Genomic DNA, 12,685 nt, shown 5'->3' on the forward strand with positions numbered 1-12,685 from the left:
ATCATAACAGATTTAAGCGTTTCATCCTGAGTATTCCATTTCAACAGCAAGTTATACATTTTTGACAAAATCTTGGTTTTAGGTTCTCACAGTTCTGTTTCCAGTTTAGATTTTTCCACCTGGAAGCCAACTTTTTTATCCAGGTTATAAGCCTCCATTATCTGATAATAATGAAGCCAATCTCTCACTTTATTTTTTAATTTCTCAAAACTCTGCGATTTCAATTTATCCAAAATTTCCCAATATTTTGGCCATTTGGCCTCCATATTGAGCTTTTTCTTTCTTTCTTTTAAATAAAAATTTATTGAGAATTTTCCATTTTAAAAAACCAAAAAGAAAAAAAAGAAAAATTAAAAACATACAGTTTGCAATCCTTATTTTCTATAACATATTTCCCTGACTTCCCCGCACCTCCCCTTCTTATATTCCAATTCAAATTGTAAATTCAACAAGTTCTTATCCCCAATTTTTAACCTTTATATACTTAATTCATTTTAAAAAACCAATTTTACCTTATAAACCTCAAAATTTATACCTCAGTACTCATTCTTAAATCCTTTTTTCTAAAGTCGACCCAAATTCCCTTCCACGAATTCCCCACTTTTCATACTGATAACGAAACAGAATAAAAGGAAAAGGACAAATTATAATTATACACCCTTTGGATCCCCAAACCCCACCCCATCCCCTTTCCCGGTTTCAATCCCCAACAAATGTCCATCCGTCTTAATCTGCTATCAGCCTGGAGATCTCACATCCGAGGCCCTTAATTGTCTCTCAGTTCCTCTCTGCCGGTTTTTTTGATAGTCCTTAATATTAAACACCAGATCTCGGAGATGCTCTAACCCGATAGGGACAATGTTTCCTCCAGCCAGACCACCATACTTAAAAGTGGAGCCCAAATCTTGTTTCTTGCTCCTTTCAAGTCCAAATGTCCCCAAAGCTCCAACTTTCACCTTAATCAAATTTGTAATCCTTAGGTCTTCAGATCACATATAAAGATCTCTCCTTTCTTCAGTCTCCAGTCTGGACCAAATTTTCATCATCCAATTCTTGTTTTCCTTTGTAGCCATCATGTCAGGACTCTAGCTCTCCTTTGTCATCTGCAACACCATATCTCCTCCTTCCCTTTCCTCAAAAACAACATGTGTCTCTTTCTCCACACTCTCAAAGTTCTCGACTTTCTCCTCTTGTCCAGCTGCATGAACTTCCTGGATCAAATCCTTATCAAATTAAATGCACTTGTTTACTGTTAAGTCCAGGGTTGCAACGTTAGTAGCCAAAACATCAATTTGGCCTTGTAACTTCCCCAAGAGAAAGAAAATTCTGTCCAATTTAGCTTGAGTTTTCCCTCCTTCAGCCATTCTTGTAATGTCCCAAAACCCCCTCTAGAGGGATTTTGGTTACTTAGTATTCCTTCCAGTTCAAATCCAAAAGTCAAGTTAGTTTGTATCTGTTCTTCCTTATTTTCAACAAAGTATAACCAAATTGTAACAAATATAACCAGCAGAGACAATAGAAAACAAAGTTTGCTTTTTCCGCCTTGGCAGCTAATTTGACAGCTGTCAAGCTCTTCAATATCTGTCCAACAGGCTTTCTCGCGGATCACTCCCGGGTCCAGGAGGGGGGTGGCACTTCAGCTCCAGTAAAAATTACTTAAACTGCCAAATCGTGAAATTACTATCTTTTGCCCAATAAGAAGGAAAAAATCCTCTCGACCTTAGTTAGTTAGTCCTTGCTTTAGATTATTTATAGGACGGGGAGATGGACTTCCTGTTTACGCCTTCCCCGATCGTGCCTAATTAAAAAAAAAGTTTCCTTTAAAAATCCAATTTCCGTACTACTCACGGGTTGCTGCTTTAAAATCCAATTGTTCACGAGAAGAAGTCAGCGCTCTCCGACCATGGCATGTGGCTTCACTCTGTAGGAGAAGCAGTCGACTCACAGCACCGCACCGCTCACCCCGTCTCCCGTTCCGAAGCCTTTAAAAAGGCTCCTTCACGGGTCGGGGGCGCAAATGGTGCCCGCCGAGTCACCAAGTTCACAGGCTTCACCGCCTGTGATTTTTAAGGGTCCCCGCGTTGCCGCAGCTGCAAGACCCAATCCTGCGGAGCGGATTCCCTCCGGAGCTCGGAGGGAATCCGCCATTAGCCGATGGCGCTAACCCGGAAGTCCCATATTGAGCTTTTTCTGAGCCTTTGCTTCCATTGGTGACAACCACTTTGGGGTTTTATTTTCAAGCAAGTCTTTATATCTTGTCCAAACATTAAACAATGCTCTTCTGACAATATGGTTTTTAAATGCTTTATGTGCTTTAACCTTGTCATACCACAAATATGCATGCCACCCATGTTATATCCAACGTCTTGTGCCCATTTAATCATCACAGATTTCACCGTTTCATCCTGAGTATTCCATTTCAACAGCAAGTTATACATCTTTGACAGAATCTTAGTTTTGGGTTCTAACAGTTCTGTTTCTAATTTTGATTTTTCCACCTGGAAAGGAGGTTCTTCTTATGTTCAGGTTCATCCTACACCCAGAACAGAATACTCCAGTGAGTATTCACTGTTGCTGCTTTCAGTCCACAAATAATACACCACTGATTGAGTCATTTGCACTGTGTTTCCTTTGCACTGAAATGAATGGAGCAAAATAATAGGGACAACATTTGCCCTCCTCCAGTCTGCTGGGACTAATTAAGCACTTCTTCATCTCTAAATAAGGTGTCATTCATCCTCCATCTAAAGGAGCCAGTTGGTATTAGTTTCATTTCCATCTTAACAGCATTATGGTCGGAGCAGGTTTTTGGGCAGATTTCCACTTTTCTTGTCTTTGGTCCCATTCCTCTAGTTACCCATATTTGGTCAATTCTTGTCCATGTCATATTGGCTTCAGAAAAGAAGGTTCCTTCTTTAGCCATGGGGTTCTTTGTTCTCCAAATATCAACTAAGTCCAAGTTGTCTGTCATCTCAAAGAAAGTTTTCGGTAGTCTACCATCCTTGGTGACTACCTGTCTTTGTGCCTTGTCCATATGTGTAGATACCACTCCATTCATGTCTCCCATCAAAATCACATTATAATCCAGATAGTCCATCAGGGTCTCATGCAACTTTTTTAAAAAATCAGATTTCCCCTCATTTGGTGCATAAATTCCTACTATCAAAAGTTTTTCTCCTTGTATTTGAATTTCAATTACCACAAATCTTCCTTGGTCATCTTTAAAGATAAATTTTGGTAATAATCTGTCCTTTGCATAAATCACAACCCCTCTTTTTTTAACCTTGTCCGATGAAATGAACTCCTGACCAAGTCTTTTATTAATCAGTAGTTTCTTGTGTAACCTTGTTATATGTGTTTCTTGTAAACAAATCAAGTCCAATTGTTCCTTTTTTAATAAATGAAACACAGATCTCCTTTTCTGAGGGGAGTTCAAACCATTACAATTCCAACGTAATAGTTGCAGAGCCGTGATGTAGTTACTTTACTTCTCCTCCAACTGCACCCAGTGCCTGTTCCTGTTCTGTCGGTGGTATCATCTTCTTCAGGCAGTCTTTTAGTTCCGGAGGTAAATCTGGTATGTCTAAAGTTTCACTTACAAGTGCTCTTAGCTCTCCTGTAACTTTCTTCTGCAGGTCTTCTCCGTGGTCTCTCCAAAATTTATCTTTGTCGTCTTCTGATCTTATTTTTATCTTCTTCCCTTTATAACTGAAAGATAGGCCTTGGGGGAATTCCCACCTAAAAATGATTCCGTTGCTTCTCAACAGGGTGACCAAATCTCTATAATTGGACCTAAGGTCCAAAAGATGTTTCGGAATATCCTTAAATATTTCCACTTTTGACTGATGTATTTCCAAGGTCTTCTGGAAGTGCAGACTCAAGATTTTGTCTCTCTCCTCTTTTGTTCGGAGGGTGATCAAACAGTCTCTCACCCTGTTCTTCCTCCTTCCTTTTCCAAGCCTGAAAGCACTCACTATCTTGAAACTATCCTTCCCCAAATCTGGGTTCCAAAAGTCTGCAAATTCCTGCGTAAGAAATTCAATCAAATTGTCTTTCTCCAATTCAGGTACGGCCCTGACCCTTAAATTCGCTTGTTTCTCCTTCAACTCAATCATAGACAGTATTGACTTGTGGTCTTCAAGTTGTTTGTGCAACGGTGGTATTTTCTCTTCTACAACAGTGGCTGTAGCAGTTGCAATTTCCTTAGCCTCTTCGGTTGTCTTTCATGTCGAGGTGGATTCCTGCAGTAATTTCTGGTTAGTTTCTGTATTGGTATTTACCTTCTGTCCCAAATTATTAATACTTGTGGTATTTTGATCAATTTTGCCCGATGCCTCGGCTACTTGTTTACTTATTCTTTCCAAAGATTCATTTATTTTTCCTAGTGCCTGAGCCAGGGCATCGTCAGCTGCCATACCTTTGGATTTAGGTTGTGCCGATGAGGTTACTGTTGGTAAACCAGAAGGGTCAGATATCGAAGCCCTTCTTTGCAGCCCACTGTCTGTGCGAAATACTCTGCCAGACCTCGTTGCTTGTAACAAATCTATCTTCTCTTTCCCATCTGCCATAACCCTCAAGATATAGCCCAAGGTCAATCTCACGATCAGAGTCAGAGTTGTTTTGAAGTGGAAAATCCCCTTAGCCCAGCTGCAGTTGTAACAGTTTCAAACTTCCTCTAAGGGGACACAGTAACAATCAAGAATGTCTTAAAGTAATTAACTTCTCCCTTTCGCCCCCCAGTTCACCAAAAAGACAACAGTTTCTATCTCAGTTATATCCTGTTACTTTAAAACCAGAAGAAGCCTGTCAGCAATATTGTATCTTAGTTGTATCTCAGATGCAGAGTTAACTGTCAAAGAGAACTTTCAGGAGCAGCGCAATTCTCAATACGGCTTTCTTACTGTCACTCGGAACCATTCCAGGGTTTTAAGCGGTGGATTGTAGCTCCTCTTCCCCTTTTTTGCAGGGAAATAACGTTCCAATCTTCTCCCCCCTCCTCCCCTGCTTTTAAGGGGGGAAATCACTGTTTTGATGCTTGAAATTATTTTCCTTTTCCAACGTCTTTTAAAGATTCCGCTTTCAAGTTCATTGCTTTACTCCATTTACAAGAACGCAAGGCAGACTTCCTGTTTATGCCTCTCCGCTTTGGTGCCAAATTATTCATAAAATTTGTAAAGTTCCTTTAATTCTGAAGTTAGCGTACTCACGGATCGTTGTTTTACAGCCAAATTGTCCCAGGAAAAAGGCAGCGCTCTCCAGTAACAGCTGCGCGGCTTCGCTCCACGGAAGAAGCAGACGACTCACAGCACCGCGCCACTTCCCCGCTCCGCTCCGGAGCCCGTTGCCGGGCTCCTTTGCCAATTGGGGGGGTGCAAACAGTGCCCGCCGAGTCCCACGGTCACAGGCTTCACCCGCCTGTGATTTTTGAAGGGTCCCCGCTGCGCCGTAGCAGTAAAGACCCGATTTCCGTAGAGCCGGTTCCCTCCAAGTCAGAGGGAATCCGCCATTACCGATGGCGCCACCCCGGAAGTCCCCGGCTAACTCAACTCTCAGCAGCCTTAATGACAATGCAATCCCCAGGATTTTGAAAGCCATGACTGTTTAAAGTGGGATAATACTGGTTTAAATTAATATAGTGTGAATGAGGCCTAAAGCATGATCAGATTTGCAGCCAGGCAAAAACACTCAAGGAAGCAGGGCTTGGGAGGGGTGCAGCTCAGGAAGGAATGTAGCCTGGGAAGAGTCTTGAGGGCCAGGTAGAAGGCTACATTTGGTCCCAAGGCCTTAAAAAAACTAACTTATCTACTTGCTCAGTTGATAGGAAAACATACGTCTCTAATGATTCATCTGTATTGTGTCATTCACACATGTTTGAGGCCCACGTTGGGCAAAGGTTTCCTGCAATTCAGGGCATTGGACAAGATGAGCCTCGTAGCCCCTTCCAACGTGACAGTTCTGTGATTCTGTGATGGTAGGTCATTCCTTGATGGGTCAGTGATTGGTCAGCTCATGTGTGAACCAGCTCTCAAATGAAAAGACAGCACACAACCTTCCTAGGTTGCATTGTCTATTGCCGAATGGTTTCTGTACTTACAAAGCTATAAATAACAGCCGCTGGCCTTCCATATGTGTGGAAACAGCACAAAATCTTTCTTTCTTTAAAAAATACCTGTTTTTAAAGGTTCAAAATAGCTTACCGACAAATCTAAAGCCGCTTCATTTTCTATGCACCATTTGTTTCCCTTTTCCTTTTTTCACTTTATCTTGTTTAACCAAAATATTTTCATTTTTTTTAAAAAAAATAATCTAAAGCTATTTCTATTGAACAGTAAAATCTAAACACAAACCTGCAATATTAAACAATTAAATATAATCAAACAATAATAAAGTAGATAACAGAGAGGAGAGACTAGCAAATTAAGGCACATCCTCAAAAACGTGCAGAAACATGAAAGCCTCACACACCTTTCCAAATGCATGTAGTGGTAAAGGTTGGCAGGTTGGGATGTGGAGCCAGTTCCACCACACTGCCGAGAGGGGCCTGTCCCATCAGCTCATAGACTGAGCTTCCTTCAGAGACAATCTGTCTTGTGTTATGCTCATGAAGAGCTTCTTTTCTCCTGCCTTTCTCATATTTCTCCAGTGGCTGCTGGCAAGCTGCCCTGGACCCGTTCTTAACATGCAGATACCTTGGTGGGGTGGCAGCACTGAGCAACTGGGCCAAGTCCTGCAGCAGCAGGCGAGGTGGGAAGCAAGGCTCATGCCTTCAACTTTGCCAAAAGACCAGCTCCATCAGGCACCTTCTCCCACTGAACTGTGCCAGATAGCCAGTTATAAGAGTTTAAAAAATTGTGCCTGCATTTGATCCCCACTCTGCTTTTCTCCCTATCCCTTTTCCCTGGTGTGTTGTGTCTTTTTAGATTGTAAGCCTGTGGGCAGGCACTGTCTTGTTTTAATGGATTGTAGCTAAGCCCCTCTGGAAGCCTTTTTTGCTGAAGGTAAAGGTAAAGGTACCCCTGCCCGAACGGGCCAGTCTTGACAGACTGTGGGGTTTGTGCGCCCATCTCACATCTATTGGCCGGGGGCCAGCGCTGTCCGAGGACACTTCCGGGTCACGTGGCCAGCGTGACATCGCTGCTCTGGCGAGCCAGAGCCGCACACGGAACGCCGTTTACCTTCCCGCTGGTAAGCGGTACCTATTTATCTACTTGCCCCCGGGGGTGCTTTCGAACTGCTAGGTGGGCAGGCGCTGGGACCGAGCAGCGGGAGCGCACCCCGCCGCGGGGATTCGAACCGCCGACCTTTCAATCGGCAAGCCCTAGGCGCTGAGGCTTTAGCCCACAGCGCCACCCGCGTCCCTTTTTGCTGAAGAGTGGAGTACAAATGCTCCAAACCAGCCAACCACCAAGTTCTGACTCTGCTGCATAAAGCCCTAGACAACTTGGGACCAAGATACCTGAAAGGTCATCTCACCACACATATACCTCTGGAGGTGGGAGGGTCTCCTGCTGGTACAGTGGTACCTTGGTACTCAAACAACTTGGAACCCAAACACTGCAAACCCGGAAGTAAGTGTTCCAGTTTGCGAACTTTTTTCGGAAGCTGAACGTGCTCCAATTTGAGTGCCACACTTCCATTTTGAGTGTTACACTGAGTTCTGTCTGTTTTTGCTATTTATTTTGCGCTATTGTTTTTGTGGCTTTTTTTTTGTTTTGTTTTTGTGACTGTGTAGAACCCAGTTCAGCTACTGATTGATTGTGTGACTGCAGTACGTTGTTTATTGCTTTCATTTTATGGATCAGTGGTCTTGTTAGATAGTAAAATTCATGTTAAATTGCTGTTTTAGGGGTTGTTTTTAAAAGTCTAGAACAGATTAATCCATTTTGTATTACTTTCTATGGGAAAGCGCACCTTGGTTTTGGAACGATTTGGTTTTGGAATGGACTTCCGGAATGGATTAAGTTTGAGAACAAAGGTACCACTGTACCAAATTATCAGGTGGTCTGTTCCACAAAATTCAGGACTTGGGCTTTGAGTGTTGTGGCATCTGCCCTTTGGAATGCCCTCCCCTTGGAGATTAGGCAGGCGCTGCCTCTGTTGCCTTTTCAGCACCTGCTGAAGACCTTCCTCTTCCCACAAACCTTTTAAGTAGAGATCATTCCCAGTCTGCACCTGTATTGGAATTGATTTAATATTTTTTCATTGTTTTATCACTCTTGTGTTTGCTGCCCTGGGTTCATCTGGGAGAAGGACGGGATAGAAATTTAAGAGGCAGGCAGGCAAGCAAGCAAGAAAACAATAACATTGACATTAAGCAGTGAATATCTGCCTGTCCTTCCCAACTGAGTGCATGAATGGATATTCCCCCAGTATTTCCCCTACAATAGCAGGAGTGAGGAGCTGTCTTGAGCCCCACAGGCATATCTTCCTTCATGGGCAACTTTCTGGGGGCCGCACACCAGTGGTGGGTGTAGCCAGAGGCAAAAGTGGGTGGAGCAACAAATGTGACTCTTAGCTTTGTACAATAGGCTACATTCCAAACACACAAAAATCAGCAGCTTTACACATACTGTTAGACATTAAAAAAAGGTAAAGAGACCCCTGACCATTAGGTCCAGTTGTGGCCCACTCTGGGGTTGCGGCGCTCATCCTGCTTTACTGGCTGAGGGAGCCGGTGTACAGCTTCCGGGTCATGTGGCCAGCATGACTAAGACGCTTCTGGCAAACCAGAGCAGCGCACGGAAACGCCGTTTACCTTCCTGCCAGAGCAGTACCTATTTATCTACTGGCACTTTGACGTGTTTTCGAACTGCTAGGTTTTTAGGCATAGTTCAGTAATAAAACAACCAGGCACCTGATGTCAGTGAAGTTAACTCTTTATTCAAATAAACAAAACAGCTCAGTCACAGCAACCCTTCCCAGTAGGTCTAGCCCCAGTGAGACAGTTGCGAGGACTGCTGGTTCCTGCCTTCCCGCCGCTCTCTAAGTCTCCTTCTCCCTTGGGTCCTTCTCAAGCAATCTGAGACTCTGTCCACGTGTCTCTGCTCTGCCATCTTCTTGCCTTTTCTGGTCCTGGGAGACCAGGGGGGGACAGGAGCTGGTCACAGCAGGAGGAGGAGACCCCCCAGATTCTTCAGCAGCCTGCCTCTTTGTCTGCTGCTCCCTCTCCTGCTGCCTCTTTCTGCTTACTAAACCCTGGGGCTGCAAGAAGCTGTCAGCAGGGGACAGCAATCACACACTGGGCACAGCTTCAACTGGCTGGCTAAACCAGATGATGTTAGCCGACCAAACCCTCCATGAGTGAGGGACTTCCCCTGCCTGCAAAGACAGGCTCAGGCAAATCAAGGGCACGAGGTCAAGAGTGGATCTAACGGTCAAGAAGGCAGTTTCTGCACATGCTGTAGTGTAGAGGGAAGTTAGGGGCAGATAGGGCTTGTCATCCCCTTCATGGATCCCTGCCTTGTTGTGCCGAAGGGGCTTGAATGACTCTGAGAAGCTGTGCGCCATGCTGTGCAGGGCCACCCAAGACGGACAGGTCATAGTTGAGAGTTTAGATTAAATGTGATCCACCAGGAGAAGGAACTGGCAAACCACTCCAGTATTTTGCCAGGAAAACTCCATGGACATAAAAAGGAGAAGCTTTGAGAAGAAAGTGAGAGTTTCCAAGGCATGCTCTTGGGGTCATGGAGAGTCGAACACAACTAAGACGAGTAAACAACAACAACAAGAGCTTGTCATGCTGGGATGGTAGCCTGTCTAGAAGAAGGAAAATTCTGAAACTAAACTTCCTCTGTCTTGCAAGGTATCTTTGTGAGATGAAAAGGCTATGGACTAAACCCTACACAAATCTGGAGTAGAGTCCCTAAGAGGGTTGGGTGGCACCATGTCTGCCTCCTTCCAGCAACTTCCGCAGCCAAGATGGTGCCAAATGTCTTGCTCTACTTTCCCTTGGAAAAACCAGCAGTGCCGAGAGCAGGTCTGGGCAGCCCAGGACCCCCAAGCATACTGCCCAGTCTTGCGCCCTGGGGAGGTCCCTTCGGTGCTGCTATTTCAGCGGTGTGGCTTCATTCCAGAGGCGTACTCCATGGTCTCTCCATGGATTCCAACAGCATGACTCCTTTAACAGGGCAAGGAAGACGTAGTAATGTATATGGCGACTGATTTTTTTAAAAGAATATTTCAATTTATTTAAATAATATTGATGATGATGATGATAATGATGATGATAAACATAACAACAATTTTGATGACATGATTTTCAGACAGACCTATCTGAAAACGGATGGAGGGCAGAGCTTAGTTTCACTTCCTTGATTGGAAACTCAGGAATTTTGGAACGGTTTATGGCTCTAGGGCACTGGCAACTAGAACAAGTCTCAATATGTTGAATCATAGAATTGCAGAGCTGGGAAGGACGCAAATGGCCATGTAGCCCAACCCCCTGCGATGCAGGGATCTCAGCCAAAGCATCCATGTCAGATGGCCATCCAGCCTCTGCTTAAAAACCACCACTTTCTGAGGGAGACCGTTCCACTGTTTAGTTGGAACTTCCTTTCTTGTAATTTGAATCCATTGATTTGGCTCCTACTCTCTGGAGCAGCAGAAAACAAGGCTGCGCCACCCTCCATGTGACAGCCCTTCAGACAGTTGAAGATGACTATCATATCATTAATGTACTTTCTCTCAAGTTTCAGCAGGTGCTAGCACGGCACAATTTTATACATGCCTTCTCAGAAGTAAGTCCCATTCAGTTTAGCAGGGCTTACTCCCAGGAAAATTAGTACAGGCTTGCAGATTTTGATGGCAGTTTTTGCCTTAGGAGGGTTTTAATATTTCTGCAAATATTATGCAGATGTTTTTATTAGCTCCAGTTTGGATGAAAATAACTGAAATCACTCTTTATCTTTTTTAAAAAAGACTTTGTTGAGTAATGAAAACATTATACAATGCAGTAGAACACAGCAAAGAATCAACAGGTGGCTTACCGTTATTGATCTGTGATACATAATTAGAGAGCACTTCAAAATATAGAAAGGTTCAATCCAGGAATGACTTTTCTTAAGAAACTTCACCCCCCCCCCATATTCATTACAAAATTTGGCACTGATGAAATAATTTGGCTTTGTTGAGCCAAAAGCAACTACCCAGAGAGGAGGAGGCCCCCGTTGCAACCCTGTGTGAGTCACTGCTTTGGACATTCCTCTTCCTAATCAATATCCACTGGAAAGCTGGTCCTTTTGCCACATCACTGCAGTGTGTATGGTTGTTCTGTGGCATCCCACACGAGTCCCTGGGCTGGGCTTGCTTTCCCAATGAAGATGTACAGTAGATAGGGCAAACTGGACAAGAGCACTTCGTGGCTCTCAGTTTTTGTGTAAGCTGTATACAGTGAGATATTAGACCTCATTCTCCCTTGTATGTGGTTTAGCAATTTCCGCTTTGTTGCCAATGCTTGCCTGTTGTATCTCTACATGAGCCAGTGTTTGGCACTTACTTATGAAATGGGGTTCATGCTCAGAATGATATGCAGAAGCACAGGGTATTATTCTGCTTTCACAAACAGGATCCAGGTGCAAAAGAGACATGGAATAAAATATTTCTGATCCCCCAAATTTGTTTTTATACCTGAACTGAACTAGGGTTACATTTGTAATAATAAAATAAATTATTATTATTATTATTATTATTATTATTATTATTATTATTATCCCAGCCCCCACCCTCCACTTTCTTCATTTCAATAGTATAAATTCTTTTGGGGTGGGGGAATCATTTTGTTCTTGCCATTATCAAACAGTTGGAAATAAGAAAACTTTGCAGATCTACGGTACTTCAAATCACCCAGCGATCTCCCAATACAGTGGTACCTTGGGTTACAGACGCTTCAGGTTACAGACGCTTCAGGTTACAGACTCCGCTAACCCAGATATAATACCTCGGGTTAAGAACTTTGCTTCAGGATGAGAACAGAAATCGTGCTCTGGCAGCAGCGGGAGGCCCCATTAGCTAAAGTGGTGCTTCAGGTTAAGAACAGTTTCAGGTTAAGAGCGGACCTCCGGGATGAATTAAGTACGTAACCAGAGGTACCAAAGTAGATCCCAATCTGCCTTCTCCCTGACACCACTAAAGAAACCTTTTGCAACAGGAGGAAGTGAAGACTGTTTCCAATTAAAATTTCCAGCATCTGCTGCTTATTGGAAAATTGCAACAAAAATCTTTTGAGCTTTTTAGATTAAAGATTTCAGGTTGTGATTATCGTTTAACAGTGGAATACAAATGAAGTTTTGCTCCATGGTGGTGTCTCATGAGCTAATCAATTTTTGGCAGCCCAAACCTGCACCAATGCAATCGATTGAGTCAACATCCTGACAACTTTTGTGACAATTGTCGTCACAAAAAAATGGAAAAGGGGGGAAACCACCAAAGAGGAATTCAAACAAATAGCCAGCACATGTAGACACAAAGTCAGAAAAGCTAAAGCACAGAATGAACTCAGGCTTGCTAGAGAGGTTAAAAGCAACAAAAAAGGCTTTTATGGGTATGTCCGTAGCAAAAGGAAGAACAAAGAAACAGTGGGGTCACTCAGAGGAGAAGATGGTGAAATGCAAACAGGGGACACAGAAAGGGCTGAACTCCTCAATGCCTTCTTTGCCTCAGTCTTCTCCGATAAAGAAAACAATGCCCG

The sequence above is a fragment of the Podarcis vaucheri genome (assembly GCF_965113315.1).
Source record: "Podarcis vaucheri genome assembly, chromosome: 7".
NCBI lineage: Eukaryota > Metazoa > Chordata > Lepidosauria > Squamata > Lacertidae > Podarcis > Podarcis vaucheri.